The sequence below is a fragment of the Tenrec ecaudatus genome, chromosome 16 (assembly GCF_050624435.1).
Source record: "Tenrec ecaudatus isolate mTenEca1 chromosome 16, mTenEca1.hap1, whole genome shotgun sequence".
In the NCBI taxonomy this organism is placed as follows: domain Eukaryota; kingdom Metazoa; phylum Chordata; class Mammalia; order Afrosoricida; family Tenrecidae; genus Tenrec; species Tenrec ecaudatus.
The window spans coordinates 112,421,528-112,435,144 of NC_134545.1; positions in this window are offsets into that span (position 1 = coordinate 112,421,528).

Sequence of the window (13,617 nt, forward strand, 5' to 3'; positions counted from 1 at the left end):
CTCAAAGTCACTGCCACCAGGTCAGGGCTGACTCACAGCGAGCCTGTAGGACAGCGTGGGACAAACTCTTTATGGGAGTGGAAAGCCTCATCCTTCTCCCTCAGAGCAGCGGGTGGTTTCAAACTGCCAACCTTGTGGTAGCAGCCCCTCACGTCACCCCTACTCCACCGGGACTCCTTATTCGCATCTCTATTGCACCACAAGAAGGGAAGTGACGTCACAAAAAAGACCCCCGAGCCTGAGAGTGAGTGGCAGGTGGCGGGGAGCAGCAGTTGGCTCTGGACACTGTCCACACACTGTCTGCACGCGGTCTACTTACTGTCCGCACACTGCATGCTGCCCAAACGCTGCCCGCACACTGCACAAGTCCCTCTGGCCTGTGTCCCGAGCTTTCCTCTCCACACCAGAAAGCAGTGACATCACTCTGCTGGGGCTGACCCCGGAGGCCACTTCCCCTGCCCTACTTTGTCAGGTATCCCTCTACATCCCTCTGGAAGGAAGCTTTCTAGAAGGTTCTGCAGGTATATCCCCGAGAGCCAGCCACTCCCTGGGAACCTGGGAGTCAACCTCTCCACCCTGCAGAGCACTTACCTCTCAAGGCCAGAGACACCTGGACCTGAGACCCGAGCTGGAGCTGCCTAGCGTCTCTCCCCACAGGCCAGTGAGCGTGGCCTTGGGTCCTCAAGGCTGGGGCAGCCTGGGTCTTGGATGGGAGCTTGGGGGAGTCGGGGCTGCAGCCAGGCCCTAGAGGGAGGCTGGGGCTGCATTCTGCAAGGCCTCCCAGGTCCCCAGCTACTTCAGGGCTCTGCAGGTGGCTGTCTGGGTGGCCTTACTGGGGGATTTGGGTCTGGGGTCTGCCCAAAGGGCACCCAAAGTATTGAGTGCTGAAATCAGACACCGGGTGGGAGACCGGAGGCATTTTGAGGCGTTTGAAAATAACCATGATAAAGACAGCTAAATAGAACATATTAGCACATTTTTAAAACATTCATCAAAGTGAAACAGTGAGAAATATCCTGGAAACACAATTTTCCCTCTCACTGAGCGTGTCATTAACTCTGAGCCTTGCAGCTGAGCTGTGTTCCCCTTGAAGATGCTCAGGCTGAGAGGAACCGGCTCTGCAAACTCGGCGAGGTGGGGGTGGGGTGCACAATTGAGACAGGACAGAGTGATTCTGCAGTCCCTGGCAACCCTGCTAAGAACAGGTCTGAGCGAGGAAGCCTGCTCTCCCCTTTTGTCACCATGACCTGCCTCCTCAGGGCAGGAGTAGTCTGTGTGGGCACCAGGAGGCCTGGGACCCCTTCCTATCCTTCAGTGACTTCATTGATTCACTTCATGACCTGGGTGGAGGCATCATCTAGCTGGATGCTCCCCCCCACCCCCAGCTGTCCCCACCCCATCACCAGCACACAGTCCAGGTGGAGATGGAAGTAAATTGGCCCTCTCCTTAAGGGAGAGGCTGCCCATTGCCTGGTCGTCTCGGTGGGGAACAGGATGGTGGGGAGGGGGGCGGCACAGAAGCCAGGCTAGTCTCAGCCACAGGGCCACTTCACACACCCAGACCCCCAGGGGTCCGTCCATCCTCTTGGAGGGTGGGAGGCACCGAAGGAGACTGCGTCATTTCCACATTCACCTATTAAACCCAAGCACAGCTAGGCCCCACCTGGGAGAGCCCCCACTGGCCCATTGCCCCCCAACCTGCCTGGGGTGGAGCCCCTGACCTGCCTTGGGGTCAGGAACACCTCAGACTCCTGAGTCAGGTTGGTATCATCCCATCATGATCCTGACACCCCATAATGGGGGGAGGGGCCTTCTTCACACACACAGCTTGGGGGCTCCTCAGCCCTGTCAGCACACCTGCCCTGACCTTGCCCGCTCTGGAGCCCCTCCCTCATCACCCTTGCTCAGTGCAGTGGGAGGGCACTCTGGGTGAGTTCCAGAGTGCAGGTCCCTTTGCTGTGAGCATGCCAGCGGGCATCCCAGCCACCTGCTGTCTGTCTGGGCTGAGCTGCCCTGATGCCCTTTGGCTATGTGAAGCAAGCTCAGGTCCAAAACAGACCCCTGGTTGGGGGACATGATGGGCGTGTGGTCCATCTCTGTTTCGTGGGATGAGGAGGAGGAGGGGGCAGGAGGCTAGTGGCCAGACAAGGCGGTCCTGGGCCTCCCAAAAGCCTCAGGAGTGCAGGCCCATCTGGGGTTCAGTCCCCACTGCGGTCAGCAGGGGACAGCTGACCCACCTCGGGAGGGGACACTGCGGGAACCCCAGAGACATGGGCTAGGGAGCCTGTCCCCAGCACTGACCCTGTGTTTCCGTGGCCAGACCTTTGAAAGTCAGAGCAGGCCATGACTGGTCATACCCAGGGCTCATCTGCCACAGGGTGCTGAGGACGGGAGCAGAGCGGGGCCAACACTGAACTCTAGGCCACCCAATGACAGCCACTCCATCCAGCGTGCGAGCATGTCCATGTCCAGGGTGGGGGCACCTAAGCACATGCAGACTTGACCATGTGCCCCTGGGGCCCCTGGGCTCCCGTCCAGATCTGTGGCCACACTCCAGCGCCTCCTCCAGCCTCTGGGCAGGGGCCTTGGCACGCAGGAAGCCTCTTGGAGCTGAAAGTGGAGGTTGAGGGCCTGGGCCAGGGGCTGGGGCTGAGAAGCCAGGAGAGGCCTGGGTCTGGCAGGTCCCCCTCCCCGCCCACACCTGCACCTGTGCCAGAGGCCCTGGTGTGGGCGGGCAGGGCAGCAGGGGCTGGGGCCCACGCTTCCCCCATCGGGAGCTGAGAGCTGTCATCTATGTCCTTGAGAACCTCTCGGCTGAAGGCTCCTTTCACAGGAGCAAAGCAAATGGCACAGACCTTGGAAGAAGCCTTGTCCCAAACCAGCATTGCCTTCTCTGCGTCTCTCGGGGACTCGGGGCGCCATGAAGGACGGGCAGCCCCAGGTTCCTGTGACCGCCCCCCATCCCCACCCCCTGTGGTAGTTACATAACTTGAGGGTATCAAGAGTGAAGGGATCCCTCAGGAACAGTAATGGGAGTAGCACTGCCATGAGGGCAGTGGGCAAGATGGGAGGAGAAAGGAGAACTGATCACAGTGATCGTGCATAACTGCACCCACCCCCAAGGCACGAACAACAGAAATGGGTGAAGGGAGACAGTGGATAGTATAAGATATGAAAACAATAATAATTTATAAATTATCAAGGGTTCATGAGGGAGAGAGGGAGAGAGGGTAGGTGAGGGAGGGAGGGAGGGAGAGGGAAAAAAATGAGTTGATACCAAGGGCTCAAGTAAAAAGAAAAAAAAGGTTTTGAAAACGATGATGGCAACGTATGTACAAATGTGTTTGACACAATGAATGTATGGACTGTTATAAGAGCTCCCAATAAAATGATTTTTAAAAAAGAATGAAGGGGTGTCTAACCTGTCAATCAGGTCTCAGCCCGATGATGACTCCTTGTGGGAGTGGCCTTCTCATGAGGATTCTGGGAACTTCCTGTCTTTCTCCCTGGAAGTGGACCACACACTCTCTCTAGTTCACCTTTCTGTTGACGAGCCACGTGGATCCACACTGAGACCTGCGAGAGCCCTGGAGATGCTTCCACCACCACTGGAACCACAAGACTTGTGCCCACTGGCCTGTGATCTTCCTGCGTTTTGCGTCATCGCATGTGCTGCGTGCGTCTGAAGAGAGATTTATGGACTTGTATGGCACTTACAGGCTAATATCAGGCATATGGACTTGATCTGGACTGGGCTGATACACGGTTAGTCTTCAGAAAGCAGCTTTCTCTCACACACGAGTGTCTGGATTTGTTGCTCTGGTCAACCTGCCGAATAGTCATCGAGGCTGGCATTCACTGCGTGTCTGGTGCTGTTTCCGGGAGGGACTCTGGGAGGACCAATCGAGTCCTAGTGGTGCGTCAGCCCGCGCCCTGTCAGGGTAAAATCCTGATGAACCGCTGGTCAAGATGGTGGCCTGCAGGGCATACTACCCTGTCCATGGGTGACTACGAGTTGAAACCATCTTGGCCACAGCAGTTTCTGGTGATCACGTAGGTTGTTTATAAAGTGGGGTGATGTCTGCTGCCCCCAGGCACCAGGACATGGCACACAGATGTCTTTTCTGAGTAGCATGATTGGTAAGTGCCTGTGAAGCTTTGGTAAATTGGTTTTCCTTGGGGAGGAATCCCAAGGGTGCACTTGGCCAACAAGCTCATCAACAAACCAAAAGACCTTAGGTCCCAGTCTCCTTAGGGACCACAGGAGGTGCCTGTACTCCACGGCTGACACACAGGCCATCAGGGCCCTGGGGCAGAGGCCCAGCTCATACACACACACACACACACACACACACACGCCTTCTCATACATACACACACACTCCCTTCACACACCCACACACACACACACTCCCCTCACACACAGCCTCCCCACAGGCTCCTCATACACACACTGTCCCCGCGTCCCCACCACACACACACAGAGGCGTCCTGTGTTGAGCAGGCTGGCCGGCCGCTGGCATGGCCTGAAGGCAGGTCTGGCCCAGGCTACACATGGCCTCCATCAGCAACACTGCTTTCAAACTGCAGGGACCAGCCTGCACTGGCACCAGAAAGGTCCTGCACTACGGGTGCGGCCCTCTCCCCCGCCCCCAAAGGCGTTGGGCCAGCCTCTCTGGGTCTCCTTCCCCCTCTGCCATGACTAGGGACGCTGAGTGCTGTGGGCTGTTTGTTGTTTTGTTGCTAGGTGTCATCCAGTTGGTTCCTGTATACAAAACTGTCCTGAACAACCCCCCACCCCCCACCATGGCTGCCAAGTTTGAGCCCATTGTTGCAGGCGCTGTGCCAGCCAAGCTCCTCGGGGTCTTCCTCCCTTTCACTGCCCTCAGCCTTACCCAGCAGAGTGTCCTTCAGCTGTGGTGTGTCCAAGAGCATCCGGCCAGCTCTCACCACTGGCTTTCTGGACATTCTTCCCAGACAGATTTGTTTGCACTGACACTTCCTTAGCTATTTATCCGCCTTCCCCAACAGCATCGCTCAAATGTATCCTTTGTGTGTGTGTCCAACTTTCATGTGCAGATGAGGTGACTGAAATGCCACGGCTGGCGTCAGGCGTAGCGCAGTCCTCTTGAACTTTAAGGAGGTCTAGTGCGGCAGATCTGTCCATACAGTACACTGTTTGATGTGCTGACTGCTGCCCCCATGGTGTTGGTGGTGGATCCGAGGCCCAGACAATGTCAGTCCTTCCTCCATTGCACACGACCTTGCCTGTTGATCCTATTGTGAAGAGTTTGCTTTCAATTGAGTTGCCTTCTGTATTGAAGGCTTGGTCCTCAGATGCTTCAAGCCCTCTCACTTTCACGGAGCAGGACTGTGCCATCTGTATCGCACAGGTCGACCCTGAGCCTTGCCCCAGTCCTGACACCCCCTCCTTCTTCTTCCAGCCCAGCTTCTCAGATGAATTTCTCAGCACACACATTGAACAAGTGTGTTGAGGGGATACAACCCTGACACACACCATGCTGTCTCCTCCTATTCCGTCGGAATGACTGCTTCTTGGTCCATGTGCTGGGGCTACAGGAGCACAGGGAAGTGTTCTAGAAGTCCCGTTCTTGGCAATGGTACCCAGAGCTTGTGATGAGCCATGAGTTGAAGGCCTTTGCATAGTCAATAAAAAAGACGTGAATGTCTTTCTGGTGTTCTCTGCCGTCAGCCAAGATCCACTGACGTCAGGAGTGATAGGCCTTGTTTGTTTCATGTCCTCTTCTGGATCCGGCTTAGATTTCTGGCAGCTGTCTCTGATTGTACTGCTGCAACTGTTTTTGGATGATCTTCAACAAAATTTTACTTGTATGTAATATGGGCTTATATATCCTATTTTGTGAAGCATCTATTTAACTTTTCTTTTTTTTTAAAAAGTGTTGAGTTCGGTGAAGGTTTACTGAGCTAATCGATTTTCTGTTCAACAACCATATTGTTTCATGTCCTTGGTTGGATCCCCATGGTGTAGCTTCACGCATCCCCCTGCCTTCCTGGCCTCCTCCTGCCCATTCTTCATTCTTCCCTGAACCCTGTGGAAATGTGTCCTCGCGTACATACTGCCCCTTGAATCCCTCATGGGTGGTGATTCTAAAGAGCACACACCACCTCAGTCTCCCTTACAAACCTGTGTAATGTTGGGCGGAAGATAGAATCAGGCACCAGGCCCATGCCAGACCTGAAGGGTGGCCAAAGGCGTCATATTCTGGAAGGGCTCGCCAGTCTCCATGTGACCATAAACCTAGTCTCCTTGATGATTTTGAGCTTTTCTCCAATGTCACTTTTATCTAGTACCTCCCAGTGTGATCCTTTTATAGAGCAAGGGGTGGTGGGGAGTGGTCACCATCTAGTTCTCCCAGCCTCGGGGTTGTGGAGAGTGATGTTCTCGTGGCACTGCGTCCTCGGGAGCAGCTCTTGCTGTGCAGCTTCCATCTCCTTCACTCTGCTTTCCTCCAGATGGGAAGGAACCAATAGTTGCTTCTTAGATGGCCACTCGTGCCTGTGTGGACCCGCCCTGTTGCAGCAAAGTAGGCTATAGAGCATTGTCTTCCTTGACTACAGTAGAATATAGAGCATTGTCTTCCTTGACTACAGTAAGATATAGAGCATTGTCTTTGTTGACTACAGTAGGCTATACAGCATTGTCTTCGTTGACTACAGTAGGCTATACAGCATTGTCTTCGTTGACTATAGTAGGCCAGTTGAACTTGGCGTTCCCCAAGACATATAGTCCTAAACTTCCAGGTCCCTCAAGGTGTTTGGTTATGGCTAAGACATAGTCAGAACTTTGCCCCATGTATATACCACACCATTTATAGATATATTTGCAGCAAAGATCAACACACACCCACAAATGCCCTCTAGAAAACCTATGAATATTCATGAGTACCCGTCCACTCTTTCTCCCACACCTGCTCAGCCTGCACTTCTGCCCATGCATTCGCTCATAGATTGGCATTATTGCCGGATTCGGTAGAGAGCAGGCTGATCTTTCATAGATTGGTGTTCCTGCAGGATTGGGTACTGAGCAGTGTTGGCCTCTCTTGCCGCTAACTCTTGCACTCTTCCCAGTGTCTCCCCATTACCATCATTTTTTGCTGATCTCCCTGTTAGTATGTAAATCCTTTCCCTTCCCTAGGCTACCATGTCCAGCCTCTGCTAATTGGCCCTCACTAACCCCTCTCTCACGGGCATTTTATCCTAGTGGTCTCAGGAAATGTTTGATGTTTCCTGGTTGATATATTTCCCTCCAAGCACGTGCGTCCTCCAGGTGCATCCGTGTTGTGAGGTGTTTTGCAGACTCGTTGTTCATTAAAATTGAGCAGTTCCTTGGAAGTCGTCAAGAAGGATACGAGACGCATACAGATGAATGCCCTAGTCCGGGTTGTTGATGTTGTTGTTGCTGCTGTTGTTGTTGATGATGTTATTATTGATGCTGTTGCTGTTGTTGTTCTTGATGTTGATGTTGTTGATGCTGTTACTGTTGTTGTTGATGTTATTTATGTTGATGTTGTTGTTGTTAGGTGCCATCAAGTGGTTTCTGACTTATTACAACCCCATGCACCACGGAAGGAAGCAGTGCCCGGTCTTGGGCATCCTCACAGTAGTTTTTATGTTTGAGCCCATTCTCGAAGCCATTGTTTCACCCTCTCTCATCAGGGGCCTGCCTCTTGTTCGCTGCCCCTCGGCTTTACCCAGAGCAATGTCCTTCTCTAGGGGTTGACTACACGTCCACAGCACCATCCTTGCCTCTGAGGAGCACTCGGCTGTACATTCTCTTAGCAGTCCATGGCACTTTCCATATACCTCGCCCAGCACCACAATTCAAATGCATCAACTTTCCTTTGGTCTTCTGTATCACATGCAGATGAGGCCATTGAAAATACCATGGCTTGGGTCAGGCGCACCTTGGTCCTCAAAGTAACCTTCCCACTTTTCAATAGTCTAAAGAGGCCAAGTGCAGCAGACTTACCCACTACAATGCATCCTTTGATCTCTTGACTGCTGCTTCCATGAGCCCTGATTGCGGATGCAAGCAAGCAAACTCTTACCAATGTCCATCTTTCCTCCATTTGTCATGATGTGACCTACTGGTGCAGTTGTGAGGATGGAGTTTCTTCATAGTGAGCTGTAATCTGAAGGCTGCACCTCCTGACCTTCATCCACCAGGACCTCTGTCCTCCTCCCTTCAGCAAGCATGGCTGTGCATCTGCATTTCTGTCTCAGGTTGTTAATAAGCCCCTCCCATCCTGATACAGCATTCTTCTCATAGAACCTAGCTTCTCTGTTTGCTCAATATACAGAGTGAAATGAATAAGTAGGGTGAGAAGATACAATTGTAGGCCTTAGTGAACTGAAATGGACTGGGATTGGCCATTTTTAATCAATCATAGTTTACTTTGTTGGGAATTAAGAATTCAGGAGGAATGTCATCTAATTCATTGTCAGAAAAAAACATTTCAAGATCCATCTTAAAGTACACCTAATAGGAAAGCAGTTAATGCAACTATTATTCAAATTCATGCATCAATCACTAAAACCAATGCTGAAGAAATTGAAGAATTCTACCAACTTCTTCAGTCTGAAATTGATCAGGTATGCAATCAAGATTAATTGGTAATTGATAACCTTGGAATGTAAGAGTTGGAAACAAAAGGGAAGAAATGGTGTTAGAAAATATGGCCTTTGTGAAAGAAAAGAAGCTAGACACCGCAGATAGAATTTTGCCCACACCAACCACTTCTTCCTTGCAAGTATCTTTTCAACAACATAAACAACTGTGCACGTGAATCTTGCCAGATAGAATACACAGAAATCAAATTGACACATCTGCGGGAAGACACGATAGAGAAGCTCAATATCATCAGTGAGAGCAAGGTCAGGAGCCAACTATGAAACAAACCAGCAATTGCTCGTGTGCAAGTTCAGGTTCAAACTGAAGGAAATTAAAACAAGGCCAAGCAAGCCGAAGTGTGACACTGAGAATGTTCCACCTGGATTGAACAGATTTGAGCTTTCCAGGGTGAAAGGCCAACGGAAGTGCCCTTTTTTCCTTTCTGCTGTCCCCCTGACAGCTTGACAAGCTCATGAATCCCAGGATGGTGGTGCTGGTCCCGCTAGACATGATTCAGGATACAAAGCTGTCATCATAAAGAACACTGATGATGGTACCTCAGACCACCCCTACAGTCATGGTGACTGGAGTCAACCTCTGTGCCCACAAAATGAACAAAAAGAACTTTGCCAAGAGGTCAAAGATCAAGTCTTTTGAGAAGGTGTATAACTGTAATCACCTCATGCCCAAAAGGCACTCCATGGACATCCCCTTGGACAAAACTGGTGTCAACAAGGATGTTCTCAGGGATCCTGCTCTTAAACACAAGGCCCACCAGGAGGCCAAGGTCAAATTTGACAGGCAAAAACTAGGGTTCTCCCAAAAACTGTGATTCTAGATCATACTTGATTCAATCATTAAAAAACATTGCCCAAAAATCCCTTTGTCTGCCTACTGCATGCACTCTTAGACTGGGAGAAGGCACATTGGTGGGAGGAGACGTTGAGGGGTGGTAGAAGGCAGGAAGCAAAAGTAAAACCTAAAATGAAAAAAAAAGAACAGATTGACCACATTGAACAGTAATGACCAAAAATCAAATGAGTTGCGTGGTGACATCAAGAACATCATACATAGATACTCAGCTTCCCGACACAATCACTGAAGACAAGGCGGGTGGGTAAGCAATTGTGATGAAGAAAGCTGATGATGTCCAACTATTAAAAGATATAGCATCTGGGGGTCTTAAAGGCTTGCAGTTAAACAAGCAGCCATCTAGCAGGGAAGCAGCAAAGCCCACATGGAAGAAGCACACCAGCCTGTGTGATCATGAGGTGTTGACAGGAAGAGGTATCAGTTCAAATCCATGTGAAGGAGCATGGGTGCAATGGAGACGCAAAGCCCACCTGTAAAATAATTGGACAGCTCCTCTCAGAAGGGCCACCCAGAAGGGATGACCCATCCAGGGTGCAGTATGGCCCTGATGAACCGCATAACTGTCCTTTAGTTCTTTGATAGTTCCTCCCCTTACTATTATGATTGTATTTGTTTCACTCATTAATCATGTCAGGTTAGTGTATATTCATTTTTATGTTTAAGAAGAATTTCTCAGTACATGGAAGCCAAGATAGATAACCCTTCAAAAACAGTAACGGGGGTTCCCTGGGTACAGGAAGGGGGGCAGGGGAATAGGGAGATGATCATACTGATGACTGCATAACCTCACTCAGTAATCGAATAACTGAATGGTATGTGAAAGGATATTTTGGATTTTGTAAGATATGGGGAAAAAACTACTATAGGGGAAGAAAAAAATAAGGGTTCCTGGGGGTGGGGGTGGGCATGGATAAAGGGAGCTGACATTAAGGAGTTCAAGAAGAAAGAAGATGGGTTGAAATGGATTGTGGTAGCAACTGTAAGATACTGCTTGATGTGAAGAACTCCCAATAAAATTATTAAAAATTATTTTTTAAGCAGCATCATACATGAAAGTGTGGTGTCGTTTAAAGCAAAAGGCCGTTAAAGGCTAGGGAAGAAAGAACAGGCTGAAGCGGATGTCAAAGGGGCTGGGGAACTTGCTCTTGACTGCGGAGCAGCTCGAGCTTTAGGAAGAATGGGGCTGCTTTGAAGACCCGCTTTCATATCGCACTGTCTTGCTGTTGGGTTTTAGTCATCAGAGTACACAGTCCGCTGTTGATAGCCAGGCCGGCCAGGGCTTCACTGCTGGTTAGCCTGAGAATTTTATGCCTTTAGTTTTCACATTTAGGTCTTAAATCTGTTGTTGTTTGTAGTGTGAGGCATGGCCCTTGCTTCATGTTCTGGAAGTAGAAATGCAATCTCCCAGCATCACTTACTGGAGACTCATCTTTCCTACCAAATGACTTAGCACCCTTGTAAGGCTCTTGTTGACTATCAGTGTGCGGGTTCCTTCTCGACCTTCTTCTCTTCCTCATGTCTACCTAGGGGGGTATTTTAGGAATCTTTACAAAGGAATCACTTGGGGCTTCCTTAACACTCTGCTTTATATTTTCCGTCTTGTGTATTTCTGCTCTCACCTTGTCTGTTTCCTTTAACCTGCTTTCTCTGCTTTTATTTGTAATGGTCAATCTGCTGTCTTTTTTTAAATCATTTTACTGGTGGCTCATACAATTCTTATCACAATCCATACATGCATCCATTGTGTCAAGAACATATGTACATTTGTTGCCATCATCATTCTCAAAACATTTGCCTTCTACTTGAGCCCTTAATATTGGCTGCTCATTTCCCCCTTCCTCCCACTCCCCGCTACCTCATGAACCCTTCATCATTCATAAATTATTATTATTTTATCATATATTACACTGTCCGATGTCTCCCCCCACCTTCTTCTCTGCTGTCCCTCCCCCAGGGAGGAGGCTATACATAGATTCTTGTAATCAGTTCCCCCTTTTTACCCCACATTCTCTCCACCCTCCAGGCATCACCACTCTCACCACTGGTCCTGGAGGAGTCATCTGTCCTGGATTCCCCGTGTTTCCAGTTGCTATCTGTGCCTATGTACATCCTCTGGTCTAGCCAGATTTGTAAGGTAGAATTGGGATCATGATAGTGGGTGGGGAGGAAGTATTTAAGAACTAGAGGAAAGTTATATGTTTCATCGTTGCTACCCTGCCTGGTTCATCTCCTCCCCACAACCCTTCAGTAAGGGTGTCCAGTTGACTACATTGGGCTTTGAGTCTCCACTCTGCTCTCATGCCAAACCATACATCCAGTCAATAGCTAATTGATATGATATGATTTTTTGTTCCTTGATGTTTGATACCTGATCCTTTTGACAGCTCGTGGTCACACAGGCCAGTGTGTTTCTTCCATGTGGGCTTTGTTGCTTCTGAGCTAGATGGCCACTTGGTTATTTTTGAGCGTTTAAAACCCCAGATGTTATATCTTTTGATAGCTGGGCACCATCAGTTTTCTTCACCATTTTTGCTTATGTACACATTTGTCTTCATTGATCATATCAGGGAGGTGGGCACCCATTGATATGATTTTTAGTTCTTTCATGTCTGATAACTGGTTCCTTCTGCACCTTGTGGTCAAACAGGCTGGTGTGCTTCTTCCATGTGGGCTTTGATGCTTCTCAGCTGGATGGCCACTTGTTTATCTTCAAACCTTTAAGACCCCAGACGCTATAGCTTTTGATAGCCGGGCACCATCAGCTTTCTTCACCACCAATCTGCTTTCTTGAGATGGACGATCAATGCACTGGCTTCCAGTCTTTCTTCTTGGTGGTGTGTGGGGGCAGAGACTCCCATCTCCATGAAATCACGTCTTTATCTCTACCACCCGAGTTTTCATGCATAACATTTTCATTACGGTTTCATTCAAAACACTTTCTAATTTTATTTTAATTTATTCTTTGACCATTCTGTTATTCCATAGTGTTGGGTAATATCCAAACATTTGGGAGTTTTTGAGTGACTGTTATTGGTCTCTATCTTAATTCTCCTAATACAAGACACCCTACCTGGTATGATTTCAGACACTGGAAACATACTGAGACTTGCTCGATGTTCTCTACTTAGCTGAATATGCATTTGAGGTGGACGTTTGTGCTCACAGCATCAGGTTTCTTATTAATTGTATGTCTGTTTGAGCTATCGTGTCTTCAGACCCATTTTTCCCTTATAATTCCATCTCAGCCGTAACTACACATGTGTTCATTAGACTTCGTGGCTTTTCCCATGGGCTCACTGCCCTCCTGCCCTCGAAACCTCCAATTATGTTTGTCAAATCCACGAGGGAGAAGGAAGCCCTGTCAAGAGATAGACACATGAGTGGACGATAGGTGGTTGATGAGTAGACAGGTGGATGGGTAAGTGAATGGGTGGTTAATCGAATTAACTATGGATGGATGGTTGGGCATGCATATGGCTAGATGAATTGATGAGTATGATTATATGGCTATATGAGGAGATAAATGGATGTATGGGTGGAGGATGAATGGATGGATGGAAGGAAGGATGGGTGTGTGATGGACTAATTAATAGGTGTATGGATGAGTTATGGGTAGATAGATGGTTGAGTGATGGTGAATGGGTGGGCAGATGAATGATTGAGTAGACAGATGAATGGGTGAGTGGGTGGATGAATGGATAGATGGATGGATAATGGATCAGTAGGTAGGTGTATTGATGGATTATGGGTGGATAGAGGGATGAATGGATGCATGGTTAAGTGATGGATAGGTGTATGGACGGATGGCTGATGAATGAGTAGAAAGGAGTATGGATGGACTATGGGTTGATGGACGGATGAGTGGACATATGGGCTTTAATGCTTCTCAGCTGGATGACCGCTTGTTTATCTTCAAGCCTTTAAGACCCCATACGCTATATCTTTTGATAGCCGGGCACCATCAGCTTTCTTCTCCACATTTGCTTATGCACACATTTTTCTTCAGCAATCACGTCGGGAAGGTGTGCATCCTGGAATGCCAATTTAATAGAACAAAGTGTTCTTGTATTGAGTAAGTGCTTGAGTGGAGGC